General features: G+C 63.0%; 1 long non-coding RNA gene across 1 annotated transcript; it reads right to left on the reverse strand.

Moving 5' to 3' along the window:
* Positions 1–5,794: 5,794 nt before the first annotated feature.
* Positions 5,795–13,715, reverse strand: LOC122474746. The gene is made up of 3 exons (XR_006295001.1): positions 13,072–13,715; positions 6,662–6,780; positions 5,795–6,112 (listed from the first exon to the last, which is right to left on the reverse strand). It is a non-coding gene; the product is annotated as an uncharacterized LOC122474746 (long non-coding RNA).
* Between the last annotated feature and the right edge of the window lie 2,178 nt (positions 13,716–15,893).

The following is a 15,893-nucleotide window of genomic DNA, read 5'->3' on the forward strand; positions in this document are numbered from 1 at the left end:
GTCAACGTCAGCCCTGACGGCTTTCTCTCTAACCCAGGGACAGAAAGCCATTCTTACCGGAGAGAGTGGCTGCCGGCACCGAGAGGCAGGTGCAGGAGGTATTTTGGGGCTTGGAAGGGGCCGCCGGAGCCTGTGAAATCACACTGAGGAGGCAGCAACCCACCCCACCTAAATATAAAGCCGGTCTCAGCTGCCTGAGCCGCCTCCCGGCCGACACCGCCCCCTCGCAATGTGGCTCCAGAAGGGGAGAGCCTTCCAAGCCACCCTTCTGCTGAAAGCCACTCCCCACTGCCCCGTCCCACTTTCTGACTGTCTCCAGATCTGATCCTCGCGGGGGGAACTCGGCTATTTGGAGAACTGGCGGTGTCTTTGTGAGCCACGTGAAGGAGCCACGCCTCTGACACCCATTTTAAAGGCTCCGGGGCCTTCCAGGTTCACTGGATCCTCCCCTTCCTTTCAAGGCCACCCCCCCCCCGCCCCCCCAGGATGTTCAAGGTCATCTCTACCACAGCTCCGGCAGCCTATTTTGGAAGGAGCACAGACATCAGGGCCGGGGCTCCAGGCCGGCCCTTCTTTTTCTAACGTGCGACCGCGGACCAGTGGCTGCATCTCGGTGCCCTTCCTGCCGAACCAGGGGCGGTCGCCCCCACGCCAAGGAGAGCCGTGTGCAGGACACGGCCCGGCACGGGGGAGGCGCCCGTAAACCACCGCGGGAGAGCGCGGGACCCAGCAGGCTGTCACCCCAGCACAAATCGGTGTGGAGCCTCTGTTTCGGAGCCACCCAAAAGGGACACTCCGGTCTCTAGGGAGCTCCGTCTAGGAACGCTCCGCGTGGACGTTTGAAGCTTGGCCCAAGGGAGCCACGCCTGCTGCGGGGTAGCACAGCCCAGACCGCAGCCAGGAGGAAGGGGCCAGCAGGCTGGGAGAGGCGAGGGCGAGGCGGCCTCTGGGCCCCAGTGGGTTCTTCCCAAGTAGGACAGGGCTTCCCTCGGGGATCCGGAGACCCACCCAAACCAGAATGTGGCGGATAGGTCACCCTCCCTCCCTGCTCAGGGCCCCTCCCCTTCCTCACCCCTCCCTGGGGGCAGCCAGACCCCACCTTTAACCTCCTGTGGACGGTTGGCTCTGGGTTCCTGGCTTGGACTTTCATATCCTCCTGAAATCAAGAGAACTGGGGCCCGTACCTAGGGGCTCATGATGAAGGTGGGGACACTCCAGCTGTTGTCAGGAAATGGCCTGCTCCCAGGGCTGTGCAGGGATGATGGGAGCCTGGGGCGGGGGGGGGGGGGGGGGGGGGGGGGAGGGGGGAGCAGTGGCCAGCAGCGAGCCCTAGAGTCAGAGGTTAAGACTTACACTTCATTTGCAGATGCGGGCCTCCTGCATCAGGACAAGGGAGACTCTAGAAGGGCCCCCAGGCCCGTATTTGCCACTGTCCTGCCAGTAAGCCAACACATTGACTTTCCCCAATGCGGTTCCTCTTCAGGGAAATCACGGAGTGAGACAAATGATCCCTAGGGTCCCTTGCAGCTCTCCTCTCCAACGACTCATCCACAGTTCCTTCATGATTACCGTGCTCACTTGAATACCTCAAGTGGGGTGGGGCAGAGTCTAGGGAGCAGGAAGGAGTCTGGGGGGTAGGGCGGAGTCTAGGGCGTGGGGTGGAGTCTAGGGGCCAGGGCGGAGTCTAAGGAGTGGGGCGGAGTCTAGGGGGCAGGGAGGAGTCTAGCGGGTGGGGCAGAGTCTAGGGGATAGGAAGGAACCTAGGGGGGTGGAGCAGAGTCTAGGGGGTAGGAAGGAATCTAGGGGGGTGGGGCAGAGTCTAGGGGGCGGGGCAACTCTACTTGCTGGGGGGAAGGGCGGAGTTTAGGGGACAGCTGCAGTTTCCAGGCCACACAGATCAGAGTGTGGACCCCAGCTCTGCCCACAGACCCGAGTGACGTAGGCAAACAGCCCGGCTTCCTGATCTGAGTAGCAGGGTGGCCCTCGGGGTGCTTCTGAGAATAACTTGAGCTGCAGCCCATTTGACATTATCAATATTAATGAATGGTATTAATATTAATGATCGCTAGACCGCAGCTGGCCATGCAGAACCGGCACTGAGCTACATTTGGGGGCATTTCTGGAAGGTAGCAATCGCTGGAACAGAGGCAGTCACCGCCGCCAGGGAGGCCCGTTGCTTTAGAGCCTTTGGCCGCCTTGGCTGCAGAACGCCCCCTCCACAGGCACAGGCAGACCCCATGATGCCAACACCCAGCAGCCTTGCAGCCCAAGGGTGGTGACCGGATCTGTCTTGGCCACAGGGATGCCAAGCACTCGGTGCGGGCTCGGGGCTGTGGGGGCACAGGAGGGCACCCCAGCAGGACTCGGGGAGGCACCATCTCCCCCACACCCCTCCCATGTGCGGTCGCCTGCTCGCCACCCGCCAAGCCGCTCCACCCCACGCTGCCATCTCCAAGCTCTGGTGCTCAGTGGTCACTCCGCTGTCTCATCCCTTGTCCCTTTTCTGCCTGGAGGACACCAATGATGCCTGCCTCGTCACCATACCTCAGTCTTGCCCCCACTCTGTCCCCACGGGGCAATCAAACACACTCCTAGGGGAGCCTCTCTTGTCTGCGGCCCCTCATCTGCTCAGGACCGAACGGGCCCCTGAGCTCCACCTCCAGAGACACCTGCCACGTGGGGCTCACGGCCTGGCGTCCCCTCCCTCCTGCTGCTGCACACACACCACCGCATGGCTCAAGCATGTGCCTTTGGGTCTCTGCACACCTCCTGCCCTCCACCACCCATCCCTCCCGCTCAGCCCACAAGGTCTGTCCCGGACACGAGGGTGGAGGCAGACACCCCTCCCCCCACCACATTCGGCCTTTCACGGGTCTGGATAGATGTCCCTTAGCCCAGGGCAGGGGCCGTGTCCCAGGATTCAGCACAAACCCATCAAGGGCCCCCACCAAGTGTTTGATGAAGGAGTGAATAAATGATCTGTGAGTCCTGGGGGTCTGCTGTCCCTTATTCATCTCACCCTGGCTGGCTGCCATTTCCACTGGAGCCATGGCCCTCCCATTTCTCCTGTCCTCACCCCTGTCTGGCACGGAGTCACTGCTCAGCGGATCCACAGACAGAGAAGGAAGGTGCTTGGACGCAGCCCGAGGCGAGCCCAGGCAGGAGGGCTCAAAGCCACTTGCCGGGAGGCGTGAATTAGCCGAGGAGTGTCTCCCTGTCTCCTCGAAGGCCCTACACAGGAGCCAGGGCCAGAACAAGTGACCTTCCCCTTCAAGGGATGACGAAACACACTCATGGCGTGGGACTGAGCAGCTGTGACAAAGTGGCCTCCTCGAGGGAGCCTGTCCCGACACCCAGCGGGGGGTGGGCGCCTCCTGCTCACTAGCCATCTGCAGTGGGGCCCCTCTGTGCACAGGTGGGGGACACGGTGGCTCTCCCGGTGGTAGTCTTTCTGGGTTTCCCTTCGCACCTGTGATGGGGGGTGGCTCCCCCATTCTGGAGATCACGGTGTCCCCTCCGGAGGTTCCCAGGGAGGAGTCTTCCTGTCTCTTCCTGGGCCTGTGGCCGCCTGCCTTCCTTCTCTGCCTCTGTCATCACATGGCCTGTCGCTCTGTGTCTGCATCCCCTACCTTCTCGTAAGGACACCAGTCTTCGGATGCAGGGCCTGCCCCGATCTGGGATGGATAAGGTCACTCTCTAGACTCCAGATGGACATGAATTTGGGGGGCACTATCAGCTGGCACAGGGCTCACACCCTGAACACCTGAAGGGATGGGCACAGAGCCAGCTGCTGACCAAACTGTCAGAATCAGGATCAGGGGGAGGCGGTCTGATGAGTTCAGTTAGCTCCACCCCCTCAGCTTACAGCAGGGGAAACCGAGGACCGACGGGGGGGCGGGGCTTGCCCAGGTCCACAGCCAGGCGGGGCTTTGCTGGGTCTGTGGAGGAGGGACAGAGCATCTGTCCTCACGTTCTGTGGGCAGCCTCGAGGGGCCAAGAAGCCCCCGCCACCGTTGTGTCTTCCCGGATAAATAAATAAGCAGATAAGTAAACACGCCTTGGGTGAGATCATCGCAGCGGTGACAACAGCAGACGGGGCTGGGATGTATGTTTCAAAAGCTGTGCTTTGGGGACGACAGACCCAGGGGACCATCTGGAGGCGAGGGCGCAGCAGGGGCGCAGTTGGTGATGGGGAGGAGAGCCGCAGGTGGTGGGAGGCTGGGGGTGAGGGGCACAGGGACAGGCTGGGGCTGGGTCCCCTCCATGTGGGTGGGCACAGGGTGGCCCCCCGGTGGCTCGGCCCAGCGGTGTGTGGACGGCATCTTTCGCAAGTGCGGAGCTGGGTTGCTTAGATCTTGGGGGGCACCTCTAGAGAGGCCGGGTGGGGGCGGGCTGGCCTGGCTGCAAGCCTCCCCCTCTCTCTCCTCCCTTCTGCTCATCCTCCATGGACAGATGGTGAGGCCGGGAATGGAACCCCTGGACTGCCTGACTTAATCCCCTCCGTCCCTAGTAGGGCTGGGCGGCACCCACCGTTGGCCCGGGAGTACCGGCCTGGCCCCTGGACCTGAGAGGCTACAAGAAAGGAGAGGGGCAGGCCTGGGAGTGGCCTTGTCTGCAGGGGCAAGAGGAGAGAGAGAGAAAGGGAGGTGGGCCCTGGTAGCAGAGGGCGGGGGGCCCACAGTTCCTGCCCGGAGCCCTGCTGTGACCTGTCCGGCCAATACCACCGGCTGCTGCCCACCCCCCCACCCTACCCCGTTTCCCGCCGCCCCGGCTTCTCAGGAGGCTCCATGAGCCGGCTTGCCCGCTGGCTCTTCCTCCCGCGCCCTCCCAGGAGGCTGCTGGGGCTGGCGGGCCTATTTGTGTTGTTTCGTGAAACAGACTTAGCACAAGGGGAAGAATATTAACAAGGACAGGAACGCCAGGGCTCGGGACCAGGGAAAAGTTGTCTTGTTTGTTTGGGTTTCAAGGCATCCTGGAGGGAGAGCACGGGTCTGTAGGGATGCAGACACCGGAAAGCGGGACGTGGACGAGGGGTTCAGGAAGCGGAAAGGCCTCCAGGATTCTGAGAGGCTTTCTGTCCTGCTGGCCCCAGTTTCTCTGGGGGAGCTCGGAGACTGAACCCCAGGGGCTCCGACGGCACCAGCACCTCCTGCCGCTCCCGGGGCATGCCTGGGCCCAGGGCCCGCGGGGTGCCGGCCGTGACCGCTGCCCAGCGCTGCAGCCCTGATTCCACGGTGGGCAGCCTGTCCCCACACCTCCTGGCGGTCCAGCCAGGCCGCACTGGGGTCAGCTCCCCGGGCTCCTGGGACGTGGATTCGGGATGGACACTGACACGAAGGATGGCCTTGCTGAGTGCGCCCATCCTGGAATTCAGAGGTCAGCGTCCCGGGGGGTCAGGTGGAGATGAAGGCGGACGGAGTGAGGATGAAGAACGGAGGAGAGACAGCTCTGCAAAGGCCGTTCCAGCCGCGTCCCAGCCACGCCCCAACCACGCCCCCAGCCACGCCCCAGCCGCATCCCAGACCTTCCCAGCGATGTTCCAGCCACGCCCAGCCATGCCCCCAGCCACGTGCCAGCCACGGCCCAGCGATGTTCCAGCCACATCCCCAGCTACATCCCTAGCCACGTCTCACCCACGTCCCAGCCACGCCCCAGCCACGCCCCCAGCCACGCCCCCAGCCACGTCCAACCACGCCCCAGCCATGCCCCTAGCCACGTCCCAGCCACATCCCAGCCGCGGCCCAGCCACAGCTTCAGTGAAAACAAAGAGGAACACATCAATCACCTCGCCTCCTTTCAAGCTCTCCTAGCTCCACTCGGGGTTGGCGTCCTGGAAATTTATCAAACTGGGCTTTTAGGCATGTTTCTGATCCGGCTCTTTGGGAATTAACCCCCAGGACTTGGGATGTGCACAGCCGCTCATTAGCCGCCTCTCTCCCTCTCCCTCCACAGAAGCCACGCGTTCGATTTCAGTCCTCCGGGGCCCGCGTCGCAACAAAAGGCGGGTAACTTAGCTTTGCAGAGGCTCCCAGCCGGCGCAGGCCGGGATGACCGAGGCAGGAGGCAGAGCAACTCCCCAGGAGCAGCCAGGGACTCCGGAAGCCGTCGAGACCTGCGGACGGAGAAGGGGACACGGCTGAGCCCCGGCCCATGAACGGGGACTTCGGGGAGAGCAGAGGGGCCAGCGGCAGGGGACAAAGGCAGAGCGACTGCCTGCAGGTAGGAGTGACCAGGCGGCCCCAGGCGGCAGCCCGGGACAGCAGGGCAGGCGCTCCTGAGAATGTCTGCAGCGCTGAGGTCAGCCACACAGCCCTGCCCCTGGAGGCGAAGCTCTGTGCTGCGGGACACAGTCCCCTTGCTTCACCTGGCCCCGCCCCTGGGCCCTGCCATGGGCAGTTTCTGAAGCGACACGCCTCCCGGCTCTCTCCGCCCCACGCCGCAGAAGCAAAGCGTGACCAGTGGCCTCGGCGTCTGCCAGTGGCTGCGTCCAGGCACCCAGCACAGCACCATGGGCTGAACTGCCCTGAGACCCGTGGGGACTGTGGGTCCCAGAGGCAAAGTGGGCGATTATCAGGTCCTGGCCCTCGTTGCTTGCTGAACCTCAAGAAAGCCCATCCCCCACCCTCCCTGCTGACGCCCGGCGCCCCCGCCTCAGACCCACCTGAAATGGACTGTTCACACCCGCAGGTGTCCCTGGGGGAGAAGTCTCCAGCCGTCTGGAAGGGGCCGCAGGTCAGAGGCGCCAGGGAGACCCAGGGCACGTGTGGGGCACGGTCCAGGCTGCAGGGAGAGGAGAGAGATTTACGGGCGCTGTAAGTGCCCCAGGCAAGCTGCTTCGGCCCCCGCTGCCCTGCGGAAGCCCCACGTGTTTGCCGCGAGGTCCCATCGGGACAGGGGATGCGAGAGAGAGGTTCATGTGCAGCCTTGCGAGGTGGGTCACCAAGGGCTTATCGATGACAGACAATTATTTCTTGAGTCCTGGACGCCGGAGGTCTGAGACCAAGGTGCCGGAACCGTCAGGCTCTGGGCTGCAGGTGGCCGACTCCTCGTGACCTCACGTGGCAGCTGAGGAGGGAGCAAGCTCTCTGGCCAATTCTTTTAAGGGCACTCATCTCGTTTGTGGGGGCCCCACCCTCATGGCCCGGATCACATCTCAACGGTCCCACCTCATGACTCCACCCTGTTAGGGATTCGGTGTTAGCATAGGGATTTGGGGGGAACGGGCTGGAGCAGACGGGGCTTCCGGGCAGTCCGGGCCCCAGTCGGCCCTTCTGGTTACATGCCCCGAAGCCCGTGCGATTCTGCACAAGGAGGTGCGACAAAGCCTTGGGGCCCCAGGAGCTCCAAGGCAGTCCGCCCTGCAGCCTTTGGGGGTCCTGCAGCCACCCTCCAAGCTCAACTCCAGGAAGCAGGGTGGGCTGGAGAGAGGCAACCCCATTTCCAGGCAGGGCCATGCACCCCCCCCCCACACACCTCCCCTGCCCCGGCCGCATCCAGTCCCAAGTTGGCAGGAAGGGGAAGCTTTCAGCTGAGGAGCCAAAGGCTAGCTGAATGTTCTACAATGTTCTAGCTCTTCCTCGACCCAGCAACGCGGCACGGCAGCAAGCAGACAGCGGGGGCTGGCTCGGATCTTCCCCCACCTCCTACCGGCAGCCTGACAGACGCCCTGAAACACAGCTTGCCTGGTGGAGGGGGACGCAGGACCATGTGCTCAGAGAGCCCTTACTGAGAGCACACGCTTCACGCACACGCTTCATAAACTCCCATTTGGAGCCCGGGGCCCCATGGGTCAAAGGAGAAGCTGTCCGCAGCGTCACGGCTCTTCAGACGGGGCCCCCGGGAGTTAAGGAGGACCCCCCACACCCCAGGGTAGGAGCCGGCCTATGGTCCAGGCCCAGGAAGCAGGGCAGCGGCCTGGGGGTGGGGAGTGCTGGAGGGACTCTGCGGCAGGCCTGTCTTCCCTGGGCAAGGACAACGCGGGTCCGCAGATGCCCCCAGAAACCTCCCCCCAGCTTCCTCTGCCTGGTCGCAGGTTTACCGAGGGCTCCCTGATCCCTAATTGCTGGGAGGAAGGCGACAGCCCCTCCGCTTTGCTGATGGAGCCGAGCTAGATTCACTCAGGGACTTCACGCGGACTGTCCCCGCCCCGGTCTCTGCTACGCCCGGCCGTAAACGGCCACCCACCTTGCTGGCACCCAGCCCAGGGGCGTCTGGCAACACCTGGCCGTGAGCCCCGACCCGCCGTGGGACGGGCCCGCCCAGCCTCACAGGTAGAGCCGCCGGTGGAGGTGAGCAGCCGGTCTCCCCGAAGGAACCAAGAGCCTCGAGCAGCACCCGGGCCGCAGCCAGGTGGCCAGGGACTCTTGGACACAGTTATGCGGGAAGCGATGTGGGGCTCTGTTCTCAGCGGTGGGACAGCCTTTGGGGGCCGGTGTTGGCACCACGGATGGATTCGGGAAGGTGGGACGTTCCGGGGGGGATGCCGCCACCAGGAACACACGGCCGGAGCCCGTCCACCCACGCGCTGGCCGGTCCAGCGGAGACAGCACTGCCCCAGCCTCCCACTGCTCCCCGCTCATCAGGCTGGGACCCGGTGTCGGGAGCCCCACAGCACTGCCCCCGCACTCTGAAGACACGGTCACCAGCACCTGCCTCCCAGAGCCTCCTGGGCTCTCCGCTGCACCGGCTTTTATGCGTGCCGCTGACCGGCCAAGTCAGGTCACACGGCCACACCTGAGCCGCGGGGGAGTCTGGCCAAAGTAGCTCTGGGATTTCACCTGGGGAGGAGGGGAATCGGCGTGGGGAGCACCGGCTCATGGAAGCTGACACGGGACTCCTAACCCCCACCCCACGGCTTGCATCTGCCGGGCTTCCCCTCCTCGGGTAGATGGCTCCACCATCCACGCGGCCGGGGGCTCTCCGTCCCCCCACTGGCTGCACCCCGTCCCAGCCTCGGGAGCCCCGCCCACTCCAACATATAGCCCAGATCTGTCCCCTGCTTCCCCACCGCCTCTCCCGCCCTGGTGCCGCCACCTCCTTCCCTCCAGGACTGGCCACCCTGAGCTGCTCTCTGTCCCTCCAGGGCCAGGCGGCCACCCCCCCGGAGGCTCTGCACACCCAGCACACTCCTGCCCCGGTCCTGAGCTGTCTTCTCCGTGACGGTCCTGTCCCTGTTCCAGTCACGCCTCCTCTGAGAGCCCTTCTCCCACGGCCAGGCTAAACTCGCTGCCTGCGCGGAATTGGGGACAGAACCCTGGTGGAGGCAGGTTTTTTTGCAAAGCGTCCGCCTCCTCGCGGCCTGGATGGCTTCCAGAGAAAGCTCTGAGCTAGTCGGGGTGAGGAATCTCTCCAAGTTACAGTCCAGGAAACCGAGGCCGGGGGAACGGAGCTGAGAAGGAGGGCTCGGGCTTATCCAAGCGGCTAAAATAAAAGCCGTGGCAGCAACGAACGCTGGGGAGGCTGAGGAGACACCGGGTCACGCAGACCTTGCTGGAGGGCGTGGGAAACGTCGTGGCCGCTCTGGACAACAGGCCGGCGGTTTCTCTAGAATCGGAGCGGGCGCCACAATACGGTCCCGCGCGATTGCGCGTTTATGGCAGACAAATGGAAATGAGGGTGTAGGCAAAACCCTGTGCGCGAGTGTTCACCCCCCCCCAAACCTTCCACAACCCGACTGTCCCACCTCGTCGGGCCGCCGGAGCACCAAGGGTGGGCGGCCACATGGTCCCTTCTAAGCGGGGAGGACGGGGCTTCACACGCAGAGATCCTGAGGAAAGACGGAGCAGACGGATTGGGAGAGGCTGCCCTTGAAGGCTGGAGTGAGGAGGCCGCAGGCCGGGGGACCCCGGGCCACCAGGAGCCGGGAGAGGACAGACAGACCCTGCCCAGATCTCCACCAGCACTGGGAGGGGGCACATCTCTGTCGTTGTGTGCCACCAAAACATCTCTGGGGTCCTGAGCAGAGCCTCAGGTCTCCCTTCTCTCCCCATTGGTGCACCTCCCAATCCCACCCCCCATCCGGGCCGCCTCCTCCGGGAAGCCTCTCCTGGCTGGAATTCTCTCTCCTTCTCTGAGCTTGCCCTGCACTTCACCCGGGGCCCCGGTGCTTGGCCTCCTGTCCGCTTCATAGCACTCAGAGCACAGCCTCCTTCTCTGAGCCAGCTCTATTCCTACCCTATCCCAGGCACGCCATCTTGTATACAGTCGGAAGTTAATAAACACTTGTTGCACGGACGACCATACAGGGAGCCCCTCTCGTGCAATCCCGATGGCCCCAGCTTACCAAGATCGGAACTGTCTGAAGGGTGACCCTGGCCCCTCATAAACCCGGACTCCACCCGGCCGGGGAGGGGTGTGGTCTGAGCGAGGGCTTCCTGTGGGAAGGTGACCGTGACCTTGGAAGACAGAGTCAGCGTTGGCTTTGGGCTCCCCCCTTTCCCGCTGACGGCCGGCGGCCCTCCCGCCCGCCTGGCCTGGGGAGCCTCAGGACCCACCCACTCTGCGGACACAGCGACCAGGGTCCCACGAGCCTCACACGCGTCCCCAGCCTCACAGTGGAGGGTGACACGGTCTCTGGCCTCTTCCGCTGCCCCCCACCACCTCCTGCTGGGCTCAGACTTCAGCAAACAGAGGAGCTGACATTTTGCCCGCACGTTACAGCTCTCCAAGCTCGGTCCCTTGTGTCGTCTGTTGTGGCCTCCCCAACTCGGCGAGGTGGCATTTATAACAGAGAGGCCAGCTGTTCAGAGACGCGCAGACAGGAAGCAGCGGAACCCACTGGAGGGGTCCCAGCCTGGGGCCTTCAGATGTCCCCGAACAGTTGACAGCCCCAGAGGCCGCACTTACCTGCGGAGGCGGCATGTGAATTATTCACATCCCCCCGCAGGTGGAGGGCTCTGTTTCCACGGCTCCTTCCTCCCACCCCCCGCCCCCCACCCCCCAGGCTCAGCCCACCCCGTCCGCGGGGACCATTGTGATGGTTAATTAGAGACAGTTGGCAAGGCGCCCGCCAGAGCCCCAGGGATGACAGCGGTCCAAGGAGACGGGGCATAATCACAGCTCAGCCTAATTCAGGAAAAATGGATTTGACTTTGGGTGATAGCAGGCCAGTTCCAAGATGGTTCTTCTGCGTGTGGCCCGATCACGGCCCGGATTCCTCCCATTACCCCTTCGGAATCTTCTCAGCCGGACTCAGAGCTGGGTGACCAGACGAGGGAGTCCGAGCCCTGAGTTAGGAGCTGGTCCCTGAGCGACGCCGTGAGGTGTATCTACCCCCGCCCCCCCTCCCAGAGATGTGTCAGATCTTTGGGACCTGATTAGCACAGGCTCAGAGGGCCCAGCATCGGTGGAGGACTGGGTAAGAAAGGTCCGAGCTAAGGCCTTGCTGTCCTCTCCTCCCCACGTTAGGGCAGACACCACGCCCCGGAAATAAATACTTCACTGGAGCCTCCATCCAATCCGGACTCGGCAGCCGGGAGAGACCGAGTCTTCTACGGATGAAGCAATGCTTGCTTTTTATTATTGAATTAACTTTGCTCAGCTCGCCCACACTCTGGGGAGAATTAGTGCTAAAGCAAATTGTTAGGACTCGGGGCCGGCGTCTCTCCTGGTGAACGCCTTGCTGGGCGGTGTGGCCTGACCTTCCCCTAAAGCAGACTCAGGGGGCTGCCTGATGTGCGCCGGGGCTCCGTACCCGCCCCCCAGAGCTCGGTGGGGTCAGGGAGATTTCTCCGGGCGGCCAAGGGGAGCCAGGCTCCCGTCGGCCCAGCGGAGGCAGACCCTGGGCGCCCCGACCGCACAACCACAGCGACACTCGAGCCCTGGGTAGCTCTGGCTGAGACCCCGGGAAATGGCTGGGTGTCCAGCTTCCCTAAGAGCAGACAGATGGCCAGACCGGACGGATTCTGGGGACAGCGGTCCGTGTGGTCCCACGATCACTGGCCCCAAAAGGGGCAGCCCCCCCACGGGGGCAGAGGACCCAAGTCCAAAGCTACAGAGGCCCTGAGAGGGGTTCAGAGTAAGCAAAGGCACCCCGCAGATCCCAGCCTCGGAGCTGGCTGACCTGGCCCCAAGGACAGGGACGACGGACACAAACACCGGCCTCTGGGAGTAGGAGGGGACGGTATCGGCGTCCAGACAATGAAGGGGGGGGCAAACTTGTCCTGCCCTGTCCTGAGCCCCAAAGGCAGGGCCTGGCCTTGCTGGCTGTCAGAGTACCCAAAGCCTCAACGCTGAGCCTGGCACAGAGCTGAGCCGCTCCGTGGTCTGTGTTTCCCTGTCCGATTAACGACTGACCCCACGAGAGCCCGGGCCCTGAAGCTGAACAGGTGAACGTCCAGACCGAGGGCACTTGGCAACGGCCGGCGGCATTTGTGGCCGTAACACTGGGAGAGGCGCCACCAACGTTGTAGCTCATGGAGCCGGGGATGCTCGAAACTTCCCGCGATGCACAGCTGGCCCCACGACGGAGGATTTCCCAACCCAAATGTCAACAGTGCGGAGGCGGGAAGGCTGCTCCGGCCTGGGGGAGGGCTGGATGCCCCGGAGTGACTCCCCAAGGCTGGGACGCCCACAAGGGGGCGGCCCCTGGCCTGGGACGGGGGTATAGACCGCCGGGCACACCTCCCCTGGGAAGTACCCTCCTGGCTGCATTTCCCGAGGAAGCCAGAGTCCGCCTATCACCGGAGGCCACTGGCCAACCCGGCTGACAGTTTAGGTGCCTGGTGGGTTGTGACACCCTCTTGGTGCTCCCGCGGGACCGGGCCCCAGGACAGATCCCTGAGATGCACGGACGTCTTCGATATCTCACCATCGACCACATGCAAGCCACGCGCGCGCGCTCCTACACACACGGGCATGCACGCACGGCCACGCGTGCAAATGCACCACACCCACCCCTGTGTGCACAGGCACACTTACAGTGCACACGTGCTGGCACAAATAGGACACACACGTGCTCGCACGCAGGCACAGACCTACGCACACACGCACGCAAATGCCCGCACGGCACGGGCACACACACGCCCTCCTTAAAGAGCTATTCCCATTTCCTGCGGCCCCGCCACCACCTACCCCTAGTCCGCAGGAGAGAAATGAGCTCGGATTAAGATGTCTCGGTGCAATTGGATGTGGTCTCTCCCATCACACGTCTGCGTCTGGCCCCGAGCTCTGCTGACGCTTTTGTATTCCAGGCATTCTGTTCCCTGCCCACCCCGTCCCTCACAGACCGGGACTGTATCCTTTTCATCCCTAATATCATTGCTCACATCCTCACCGAGCTATTGTGGTTCCCGCTGTCCTTCTGAGGCTGAGGTTTTACAAGAATGAATGCAAACGACAGAAGCCGGGATTTACGGCCCAGACCCGAGGTGCTGGCTGGGGCCCCGGCCGCTTTCATCATCGGAGGTAAGCCGCCCGCCGCCCGCCACTAGAAAACCTCCCAAACTGAGTTCGCTTGATCTCTCGGTAGCAATTTTGTTCAAAGCCTCCTTTCTTATTACGTTTGCTCTCCGGGGCATTTTGGCCACAGTGATCGCTTTAGAATCAAGGGATTAGGAGACACGCCGGGGTCCGTGAGGCCCAGCCTTCCAGCAGAAAGCTGGCCCCGGGCAGAGCTAGTCCAGAGCGGGGGACATCTCCAATAATCAGAGGTCACCACCCGTCCTGAGTTCCTCTCCGAGCGCTGGCGGCGATCCCCGAATCTCGCCCCCGGCTCTCCTGCCCTCTGTTGAGAACCACCCCGCCGTCCAGGGCTGGCTTGCCTGCTCACGGAGGGCCGCCTCGAGAGCAGCCTCCGAATTGGAGGAGGAGGAGGAGGAAGCTTACTCCTGGAGACCCGAGTCTCTCTTCTAACAGACCGAGGCTGGGGCATGAAGCTCCAGAAGGCTCCCCCGGGTCCTCTGGGCTCCCCGGCCAGCACCCCATCCCGTCTGGCAGTAGACGGCCCGCATCCCCAGCCAAGGCCTCGTCCTCCCCGTGCTGGGGACACTCACATGTGGCCTTGACTCGAGGCTTCGTGTTCCTCCCAGCTCTGAGCTCAGGAAAAAAAGAATTCTCCAAAATATGAATTATGTATTGAAAACCCGGGCAGAGCCATCACAGGCAATAAATAATTCTCAGCTACAGACACATTAGTTAGCTGTACAATCTGCTTCCAGGCCAAACCGACTATCTCATTAATAACAGGCAGAAGAAGGGGCATCGTGAGTGCGGAGCCGGAGCAGGGGTCCCCTCTCAGGGCCGCCGTGGGCCTGGCCGGACGTCTCCTCGGCGTCGTCCCCGGGGGCGCCGGCTCAGGATGAAGGGACCAGCAGGGACTCTGATGCCCAGACTCTTCTAGAAGGGAGGACACCTAATGGAAACACTGCTCTGCCACACGGCCAGTGCACCTGGCTTTGTGGCCCAGCCTGGTGATGTGTCCCCTGTCCCCTGCGTGGGTTGCAGAGGGCTCCGTGTAGCTCCAGAACTTTCTTAATGAACAGACAAGAATTTATCGGAGTTAGCACTCAAGTAATCTGCGGTTCGATTGGACATTCGTAAGTGCTTCTAGAGATGTTTGCTCCGTAAGCTATTTTTGCTATCACCCTGGAAAACTCGTTGGCGTAATGGCTTTGCGATGTCTTGGAAAAGCATTTGCTAAGCAAAGGTCAGCCCTGACCCGAAGCCTACTCACAGAATCCTCGATCAGCAGCCGTGTCCTTGCTGAGGCGGAACTCGGCTGCTGGTCGGGAAGGGCCTCGGTCTCTGGCTCTGGTCCCAGCGGGCTCGGAGAGCATGGAGGGCGCTCCCACCATTTGCTGGTGCCTGCTGTGGAGCCCCAGTCATGGGCAGGAGGGCATCCCCATTCTGGAGGGCCGTCTTCACGCGAGGGCCGCGTGGCTTCACGTGAGGCACGTCCCTGGATCTCGGTGATGTTACAAGGGGACCCCTGTAAGCACCCCCCACCCCGCTCCGTACCCATGGGACAAGTGAGGTTCGGGTCCCCGGGGCCATGAGAGAAGCAGACCCAGGACGCAGCGTCGCGTCCACCAACCTTAAGCTCTGAACTGTCCCGGACCCCCTCACCCTGCAGGGGGGCCGGCCGGCCGGACATTGATCGCCTTGTCTACAGATAAGGAAACCGAGTTGCAGGGGGATGATGTCATTTATCATATTTATAAGCAACGGGCCAAGGTGTGTCCAGGCACCTGACCCCGGGCCAAAAGCTGTCTCTGGTCTCGTGTCTCCTTTTGTGGGCAGGGGACTGTCCTCTGAGCCGGGCCCTGTCCCCCAGAGAGCCCAGCCCTAGCTCTCCTGGCCCCGCAGAGCAGAGTCACCTCAGAACACCCCTGCCTCACCCCTCCCAGCCCAGGCCTCAGCAGGAAATCTCAAGCCATCGGCAGCCCCCGCTGACCACCCGGGGTGTGGAGCCTCCCTCCAGTCCAGGGCTTCGTCCACCCGAGACGGCCCTCGTTTGTCATGAAATCACGGGCCTCCCCGTCTCCCCCCACCCCGCTGCAGAGGCCCAGGGGGTACAGGTCCAGGGGAAGGCTCGCAGAGCTGGCCCCTTTTCCTCTTAAGTGAAGTTCCTGCCGGGTCTGTTTAAGCTCTCGGCATCGTAATGCCTTAAAAGCTTCTGCTTTCTCTCTGGGTCAATTTTCTTCCAACAAAATATCAAAATGAAGCTTGAAAGGCTGCCACCGGGGCCTGAGTGCCAGACCGGGCCGTCAGCGCCCGGCCATCAGCGCCCGGCCTTGCATCACGCCCGTGTAAATATTTAAAGAGATGACGGGGGAGTGGGTTGCTCTCGGGGAGCGTGGGGCCGGCGGGGCTGCAGAGAAGGAGAAGGCCATCCGAAGGTCCATCTGGCCGTGACAGGAGCCATCTGGTGGGGAATCGTCTGAGCCCCAGGTCGC

Source organism: Prionailurus bengalensis, chromosome D4, assembly GCF_016509475.1.
Source record: "Prionailurus bengalensis isolate Pbe53 chromosome D4, Fcat_Pben_1.1_paternal_pri, whole genome shotgun sequence".
Taxonomy (NCBI): Eukaryota; Metazoa; Chordata; class Mammalia; order Carnivora; family Felidae; genus Prionailurus; species Prionailurus bengalensis.